Below are 9,769 nucleotides of genomic sequence, written 5' to 3' on the forward strand. Positions count from 1 at the left end.
TATACAGTTTAAAATAAGACTAGAATGCGCGAGCGTGAATTGACCAAACGTCCTTTCAATTTCTAAGGCTTACTTTCCGGTAAATAAAATGAACTGAAAGTTAAAAGTTAAAGAGAAATTGCGAAAAAATTCAACTTCTAAGTAAATCTTTTCTTATGGTTTAGAATAAACTATTCTTGAAACTGAGAATGTTTTGTTCAAAGCACAGGGTCCAGGGGAGATGTGTTTGTCGTTAGAACATCAAAATCCGTCGAAAACCTCCGAAACCTCGATTTTCAAAAGTCGATAATCGTTTACAGTAGATTTATAAAGATTAATTGTGCTAAGCGACACTTGTATAGACATTTTTCAAGTTGAGACTTTAAATAAGTAATTCATTTATTCACTCGAAACTCCTCTGGACCCTGTGATCAAAGCTGTGTAAATCCAACTGAAAATGAGCATGGAACCTTGCGTTTCCTGTATTTATCTCACCTATTGTATGGACTATGTATGAAAATCTTCATTATTAATCGGTATATTAATTTTCAAAGAGCTACACAACGAGCAAGAATACTATTGACCGACAATATACAGAGCGGGGGCAGCTGTAGTGTCAACTATTACTAGAAGGATGATGCATAAATGCTAGGATGGAGGCGTAATGCTTAGGTTTTGACAAGAGAAATATGTTTTTGAAAGCGAAGTAGAGTGAGAACGCGACCATGATACTAGCCATGCATCCTGCGGGTGCTGGATTTGTTTACAACACAAATATTCCATATATACACGTAACATTTCCAGTCTTTTAATTTAATCACAAAAGCGCCTTATTTCCTCAAGTGACTCAGGAAAGCGTTATCATGAAATAAAAAAAAAATGAAAGCAGATAGTTTTAAGTTTTGGAATTTTTGTTTCCTCGATTGCAGATGTTGAAAATCTATTCAAGAGTTCCTAAGTTCAAGAACGTCACAATAATTTCAATGAGGTAACGGACTGATCTTTTGCTGCTTTAGTATATAGATTTGGACTTTCTTTTTATGAGTCAGTATTGTTAACCATTTGTAAAATATTTCATATGAATTAGTAGATAAGGATGAGATTAAAGTACCTGGAACCCTCGAAAGAAGTTTCTTTTCATTTTCATGTATTTTTCAGACCAGACGAGCTCCTTGTGGTGGAATTCAAATTGACATTTAAAACCAAAGTGAGCGTTAAGGATGCTCTGGCTCCTTTGAAAAAGAAGGTGTCCAGTGGGCAGCTGGGGAGCTTGAAAGTGGACCCTAACTCCCTGAAGCTTAAGATCAATAGTCAAGGTACGTAAAAGTGCTTTTACATGTAGACCATTCCATGACTCTTTTAAACTTTTGACATGGACAAGTTATGGCGAAACTTCATCGACAACGCTAGAAAGAACGACTTGAAATCATCGACGATGTCGAGTTTGATAGTGAATTGTTGAAAACTAATTACAGAAACAGGTAGCTCCGCAAAGCCGTTTTACAGACATTATCTTGTCCCCACTATACAAACGTGTGTAAAATTTCGTAAATTTGCTATATCTTCTGTCGCTTTTAAGGTAATTCGCTTTCAAACTTGGCAAGTTACTGATTTTTAACGGAGCACCATAGGTAATAAAATTTGGTAAACTATAGCCTGAATTTCATCCGACTACTTCGAGTCGTTATTACTCCCTCAGTAACGACGTTGTTGAGAAGAGAAAACGACTCGAAGCAGTCGGATGAATTTCAGGCTAGGTAAACTATCCATCCGAGAAAATTTGGTTATGGCGTCAACGTGCGTCCGTACGTCCGTACGAACTTCCGGGTAGGGGTAAGTAGAAACGAATTCCTCCCCTCTCCCCTAGAGGGTTTTTGTCCCCTATTAATTGTTTCAAAAGCCTTTAGAAATGATTGAAAAATCAGAATCTGTCAACTGACCAAATGTTTGATAGATTTTAGGGGCGGACCATTTGACTTTTGAGGGGGTTATGGTTGATTTCAGAGAAAATGTCCTGCAGACTGATTTCGATAGGAAAAAAGCATGCAAATAAATCTGGGAGAAAAATATCCGGTCATGTCAACCATTTAGCTGGTGAGGGAAGAAACGGATTTGGCACCTTTGTAAATGTCATCTATCAACCAAACTGGCTGGCGCGCGATCATGATGTGGTGGTTTCCAAGACAAAAGTTTTGCATTTCAAGATTGAAAATACGCCGATAAAAGACACAAATGGAAAGAGAAAGTTCAAAAGAATGCTCAGTTTCCTTTTTGTGGACAAACGAAAGCTTTTCGCTTTGAAATTGTCTTTCGAGGAATTCAACCTTGTTTTCTACACGGCGGATCGGAGCGCTTGGCTTGTTTTTAACCAACCAAGGCAGCGAGGTTTCTGAAGACACTTGAGGTACATTCCGTACTCTATGATCAAAGAAGAGTGTTCGTTTTCAAAAAGGAATTTTTGAATTTATAAAGGTTTCATGGACGTTTTCTATATTTTGACATCGGCGTGAAAGAAAAACCACAAAATGTGCATTTGAAATTGATTTTTTGCCATGTGCTCGACCGATTTAACTTGCGCGAACGCAACGATTTAACTTGTCTTACGCGAATTGCTTTTTATGATTAACGTATGGGTTTTTGAATAAAAAATTTTCAAGAAATTAAGTTATTTATCTGTCATTGTTCATTTATAACATTAGCTCAAAAAACGACCATGAGACTACAGATCCATGAGATTTTTAGAAAAATTCAGACGGGCCCTTTCTTGAATTAAAAATGAAGTGTTGTTTTTGTACATGTTCCGCATTTAATTGCTATTCGTAAGTAAGTTGCTGTATTAACGTTTATATTTGTAGTGAAAGATTGGATTATTGTTATTAGTAGCGAAAAAGGTTATCGTTTGCTTTCCTATGTCTGTCCTCAGAGAAAATATTATACACCTTTCGCTAAAATTTTCTTTCAGATATTGTGAGATATAAATGTAAAGGCTACACGAAACTGTTCGTCCGGGCCCGTTTAAAAAAAAAAAAGAAGAGAAAAGAAAATGTAATGGGCTTACGGGAACACAAAAGTCTTTAAGTCGGCCTGATTTTTCTTTTAGGTCTTCCCTTAAACCCAGAAACACCGACCTAGAAATCGTAACCTGTAAATTGCTGCTACTTAAGAGACCTACAATTTAACAATTTTTTCAATTTAGGTTTGTTGGTGGGATATTTTTTCTTAATCATTTAGCCCCTCCCTCTAAAGGTGTCTGATGCCGAAGGCTCTTAGGGATGTGAACATTTCTTTGTTTTGGCTTAGAGTTCATGTTATTACTTTAAGTTGATTGTTTTACCATAAGTGTAGAAACGGAGGCTTCGCTTTTAGCCCTGCTTAAATCTATATATTAAGATGTACTTACCAGCAGTGCCAATGAATACTTGATAACTGGTCGTATATCGGAACTTTAAAAAATTGTAGAAATCCATTTAGGGTCTATTAAGAACTATTAGGTTATAATTTTTTTACCTTTATGTCAAGTAGAAAATATTTCCTGAGATTTGTCTCGGAATATTGCAATAATTCCTTTAAGCTCATCATTAGTTATATGATGTTCATTATCCACTACACGTAATGGGTAAAAGCTGTCCTTGATAGACGATGGCAAAATCAACTTGTCTTCCACGACTCTTTCTGCCATTGCCACATTTTCTTGGAAAATATTATTTTTTCCTCTCTGCTCTGCTCATTTCAGGCCTTCATTTTGTTTTTGTTTCTTAATCTATCCAAGGCTGTCCTACTTTAGCTTACATAATGATGTATCTTCTTTCTATGTGTCCCCCGATGTTATTTTAGTAATACTGATATCCTTTTCACTTCGTCTCCGATTTTTTTGTAGTGGGCATTGGGCAGTGATTGTGGAACCGTCTTGATTAAACGTTGCCTTCTTTGCATTAAGCTGCAGTCATATCTCCCCTTGGGATGAATTTTCTAGGTTGTTGTGCTTATTACTTGAGCAACAGAAGCCAAAAAATATAAAAGAGGAGAAACCCGGAACCATTAACACATGTCACTCTTGAAAGAGGGCTTTGCAGATCTCTTTGGAAACAAAACAAACGTCCATCTAAAATATTTCTATTTTTTAGTACGTAATATTTACGAGCATGTATAATAATAGCTCAGTCTTGGAATCCCCTATAGCTAATTTTGCGTTGGTGTAATGAAATCTGACATGAAATTTGAATCTCATTTCGAAGTTATTTCAAGTTCGAATAAATAGAGAAACAATGACAATATCGCCAAGAAGACCGACTGCTGACAATGGATGGTACAGTCTTGATTCAAAGACATTCTCTGTTTATGTTGTCCATTGTATTTCAACAGAAAAAGGATCAAGCGAGCCGCAACACGCCTCCAAACTCCCAATCATCATTGGAGTTTCATGTGCTGCCTTTGTATTGATCGCTATCCCCACCTTGTGCGCTGTTTTCAAATGGAATCGTTCTGTCAAGAATTCTTTGCTACCTCGTAGCAACAGTCGCGTTGGAAGTGGAAGTGCAATGCCTCAGGAAATGGTTTTTCGAAAGGTCGATTACATATCGCAGGCGACGAGAGTAAAGGAGCAGAAATTTTCCTTGCAGGAGAAGATACAATTGAGTGAAGTGAATAATGGAATAGATTTTTAGAAAATTTACCACACCCGTTTGGAATGTTCATAATATTTTGGCTGCAGTAAATGCATTTTAACGTCGTTAAGACAGAGGGAGAGAGAGAGAAAAAAAAAAGATTAACATCGTAATTAATGTATGATATAGCCACCGAGACATCGATTAATAGAACATACGGTTCGCATCTGTCAGTGCCTTATTTTTCTATCTGCCCTCTCAGTGGTAAATAGATTTTCGAGGAAACAACTGGAGAAAATACTTTTTCTTAGCTATAAGATATCAGCTAATGACTGGATTCTGGAGGCTCAGTTAATTTGTTTTCCTCGAAGCGGCTGTATTAACTGGCGGCAAATCCAACATTGGCCGTTTTTATGCTAGAGACGTTAAAGTCGTCTAAGACGTTGAAGTCGTCTTAAGACGACTTTAACGTCTAGTATAAAAACGGTAAATAAGGCAGACGACTTTAACGTCTGACGACTTTAACGTCTTCTGCTAATTGCGTCCGAACGACGCACTTAACAGACGACTTTAACGTCTCAGACGTTAAAGTCGTCTGGTATAAAGACGGGACGTCGTAAACTAGGAAGTTTGCTAGCTTGAAGTTCGTTTTTGGCGCCGCTTTAACTCGTGTCCAGTGTCTTCCGAGAGTAGAGCCTAGTCCTTTTTTCAGAAAAATCTACTTTTTTAAATAAGGTCGTCTACTTTTGTGCGTCCCGTTTTTACACTAGACGACTTTAACGTCTCAGACGTTAAATGCGTCTAGACGACTTTAACGTCTCTAGCATAAAAACGACCATTGCTTCCTCAGTAACTGGCCGAAATTGCCGTCTCGCAGGAATGTTTTTGAAGGTTCAGGTGTGGCTTTACTTTAGACGTGAACTGTATCATATAAAGTAAGTAGTGTTCCCAAGCAATTATTAGCCTACTGTTTTAAACAAGACATACGATTTTGAACTTGATCAGATCATGTAAATCAAATCAGTGCTGAAGATGTAATATGTTATTATTAGACCTCACCCCTTGTGGGGTACTCTAACAGGTAAGCGTTTTGACTCTGGGACAGGAAATAAAGTCACCTTTTATATCTGGAAGAGGAGTAAATGTCACTTTAAATTGACTTTGGAACAGAGTCGATTTTTCCCCATAACGTCTACCGAGAATTGGCAAACATATCAAGTAAAAATTGAGCCTAATTATTCTGAGATCAAGCTTAGGTGCGAAACTACGCCTCCATTTTACCACTGGACAGGCCGCTGCAACAGGATTCATATTTTTTTTTACAATTATTGTCTAGAACAGGATCGCAAATTCGTCTCTTTTTCTCTTCCCTCTCCCCTATATTGGGGTTAAGGGGGTATCCCCCGGGAGGCCTGAGTATGGATCGTTGAAAGACCCAAGATGGAACATGTGCGGAACATGTGACCGAAGCTTTTAAAATATAGTTGAGCCTATACTCCAAGGTCTACTTTTGAGAACACAAACTGATATCAGTTCTGACAATCTAAAGGAAGCTAGATAAGTTTAAATCCTGAATTGCAACCTATCGGTCTTCTAGGAACAGGGCCCTAGATCTTATGTGCAATTTGCTTCGGCATAAGATGGCTAGTGAATTAATGAACTTTTCTTATTTTTCACTTTGCTTGGTTTGCTTTGTTCTTTTTGGGGGACTATATTACATAACCCCTCATTTACTATTCACTGTCTGAAAAGTTGGTGGCGGCTTTGATTGTTACACTGTGCGGGGCTGAAACAATAGCTGATAACATTAACAAAGCAATGCAATAAATTAATGGGTAGATTCATATGCAGCATACGCGTATAGCAGTCTCGCATTTTCCCTCTGGAACTTTTCATTGTTTTAAGCCTAAAAACAATAAAAAATTCCAGCGGACAAATGGGACAGCTATACGCTTATGCTGCGAATCCACCCTATAGTATATTTCCCCTGCTCAGAATCCTCCCAACATATTTAACCTATCCAGTAAACAAAACAAGTCAGCATTTTGAATTACGGTCCTAATGTACTTACTGCATTTTCTTGGACCTCATTTGCTTCCTCAGCATTTGTCAAATGTACTTCAAAAGAGAACTTTGTGTCCCGTCGGCCACGTTATATACGTGTTTTAAACAAATTTGACTCAACATCTTCAACGTTTACCTGCAAACACACTGGTTTCAATGTGACTTGTTGGACGACTGACATAAAAATCTGTGGGGCGGTTGTTCCAAAAGTACCTCCAAATATTGCTCTGACTTAACATTTAGAATACTTCTTCCTCTGAGTCACTTCTCTCTTTCTGGTAAAACTACCGTTTCACTACTCCACACGAAATGGCTAATTTCCATATTTTAGAATTCAACGTAAGACAATTCGAGGCTCTTGGGAGTAAGCATCTCTAGAGGATTAATTCAAAGGTTTTTTTTTTAATTTTTTTTTATAGCATTTTGCATTAAGAATCCCGTCACAAATGAAAAATAAGCATGTTATTTACCTATCCTTCGGGGGTATGTGGGCGGTACCAGGTGAATATATCACATACCCCAACGTTTCAGGTAAATGACCCATATATTCTCTTTATGATTTAAGCTCTTAACATCAACAAGAAAGCCAAATCTTCAAACTAAATTCGTTAGCAGCATTCCTACGCTACATAAGATATCTAAGGGCTAACAGGCCTGGGTCAAAGGAATGATCTCAAATTATGATCATCATACCTACAACAATATAAAATTTTCCCCAAATTTAGACCCTGAGGTGTTTTTTAAGCCAAGACTAGTTAAGAGTTATATTTGCCAACGGCAGATGAGGGTTTGATACCAATACATTGATGCCTATTTATTACTTTGTCATGCCCTTCATGTGGCAAATTCTGACTTCACTTACAGGAGACATTCAACGTGAAAAGTTTACCTGGGATGCTTCAGACAGTCATCTCATGTGTCCTAGTTAAGTTACATCGATGTTATAGTTATAGCAGAACAAAACGATATGTTCTAAGCTAGAACAAATGCCACGCCAGATTACGACTGAAAAACCACTCTTGAGAAGCGGCCAAAAAATTCGTGGAATCGTATTCCCCTACTAATGCAGTGGAACGAAACCCCGGGGAAAAGGTTCAAGCGAAAACATTGACGGCTAAACACTGTCCTTATTACATTATAGCGGAGCTCCCGCAGGCGTGAGCACGATGAGTAAGTAAATCTACCCATCCCAGAAAATTTGGTAATCACGTTACCGTACATCGACCGTCCGCCGTCCGTCTGCACCACAGGCATACCAATGTAAAATAAGTCAATTAACAGGTACGACAACCCAAATGCAACTCGAGGTTATTATGGCGGGAAATCGCATAGCCACCCGCGTCTTGTAAAGCAGAAAATGAAAATGAACATAAGACAACTAAGGAGTCAATAAAGACGAAAACAGAAAGCGGAAATAGTTTCTTTACCCGTGTAGTCTAAAGTATTAAGCTTAGATTAATCGTCATGTCCACAAATTTGGAATATGGAGCAAGAGAAAGACAGAGAAAAAGAGAAAGTAGGCGGCAGGCAAGCGAAGCTCAGCGAGAAAAAGGCGACAGAGGTCTAGGGCGAGAGATAAAAAAACAAAAAAGGAGGAAGAACAACAAGAAAATTTTGTAGCGGCGGTGACAAAATAAGAAATGCTAGCGGCCACCAATGCAAGGTGAAAATGAGCGGCAGTGAAAAAAAAAAATGAACAAGAACTCGTACGAAATTTCCTCCAAAAAACGCGTAACAAAGAATTTTCTGAAAGTTTCACGTCGTAGTCTTGCAAAACAACAGCACAAAAATGTACAAAAGAAGTGCGCTGCACGTACAAAGTTGCTTTTCTGCTAATTACACCTATTGTTGTTTTTCACCGTTCTCTGGCGTTGCCTTCGCCCCTTAGCATTACACGATTTTATATTTTGTTTGAACAAACTTTAAATATAAGCGAGAGCTTCGCTTTTAGCCCTGGCTAAATCTATATATTAGACTACTTCAAAAATAACTAATTCCAAAAGAATGCAGGGCCAAATGCCTAAATACATAAACTACGTACCCAAATATGATTAGTCCGAACTCAAAAGAATATGAAACATCATAAAGATAACTTTACAAAACAAAACCAAAACGATTGCCACGACTAAGCTGACGTAGAATGGCACAAATCTCACGCCGAAACCATAAATAGTCCGAAACTATCCCACAAACCTCCGTGCGCTTCTTAACCGTGCCGTCAGAATATTATGTTCTGACTAATTCGTTCCCATTTCTCTCCCACGTCATAAATTAGATTTTTTGTATTATTTTTTCAATGTTTTGCATGACAATGTTTCCGCCGTTTCCTTGTTATCATTGTTGTTGTTGTTGTTGTTATAACAATATAGCCGCGGTGACGTCACGTGAGGTTCCTTGTTTGTTTTCGATGTTAGGCAATCTGCTTCTGCGTGGGAGGCGAGCAATTAATCGGATGATAGACTTTCATTATTAAGAGCCAGTCCAGGGGGGGCTGGCAACGGCCTTTGATCTTGCCGCTTTTCGGCTTTCCATGATCGCCCCAGTTAAGAAATCTGTCAATCATCCGAAAACTGTAGCGAGCATGCGCGGAACGGGTTGGGAAAACAACAAGTTCAATTCGTCTTAGCAGCTTCTTCGCAGCGATTCGGCAGTGTGAAGTGAAGTTGCTTTTGGTCCCGTTGGTTATTGGTTTCTTCGTTTTGTTCCGGGGTAATGTGGAGCTTACGTTTTCCTTTCTTCTGGTTCTTGCTTTTGTCATTAAATGCGGCCCGGTTTACTACGGTAAGAACGAGACCAGTGAACATGTTTCTCGATGCCCGACCTTTTGATGATTTGTTTCTGTTTAGACGACCCGCGAATTGCAAGAGTAAAAGAAGGGCCAACCCTCCAATACGTATGTAGAAGAGTTTATATTTTCAATCGAAAGGCCCAAAATTAATTCTTCGTGGTATTGAAAAAAGTGCGGTGACTGGCATGTGGTTGAATAGAAGAGTTGTCAGAGTTCAGCTGAGAGTTGTTTACGGCTTCACTACACCTTTAAGACGACAAGAAATGATGATTGAGATTCTCAGTTCTACATCCTTGATTGTGAACTTATTCTGGCAGAGTTGCGTTGGATGATT

General features: G+C 38.4%; 1 pseudogene; it reads left to right on the forward strand.

The window, feature by feature from the left end:
• Positions 1 to 4,725, forward strand: part of LOC140948196 (uncharacterized) — a 55,951-nt pseudogene extending 51,226 nt beyond the window's left edge.
• The last annotated feature ends 5,044 nt before the right edge of the window (positions 4,726 to 9,769 follow it).

Source organism: Porites lutea, chromosome 9 (assembly GCF_958299795.1).
Source record: "Porites lutea chromosome 9, jaPorLute2.1, whole genome shotgun sequence".
NCBI lineage: Eukaryota > Metazoa > Cnidaria > Anthozoa > Scleractinia > Poritidae > Porites > Porites lutea.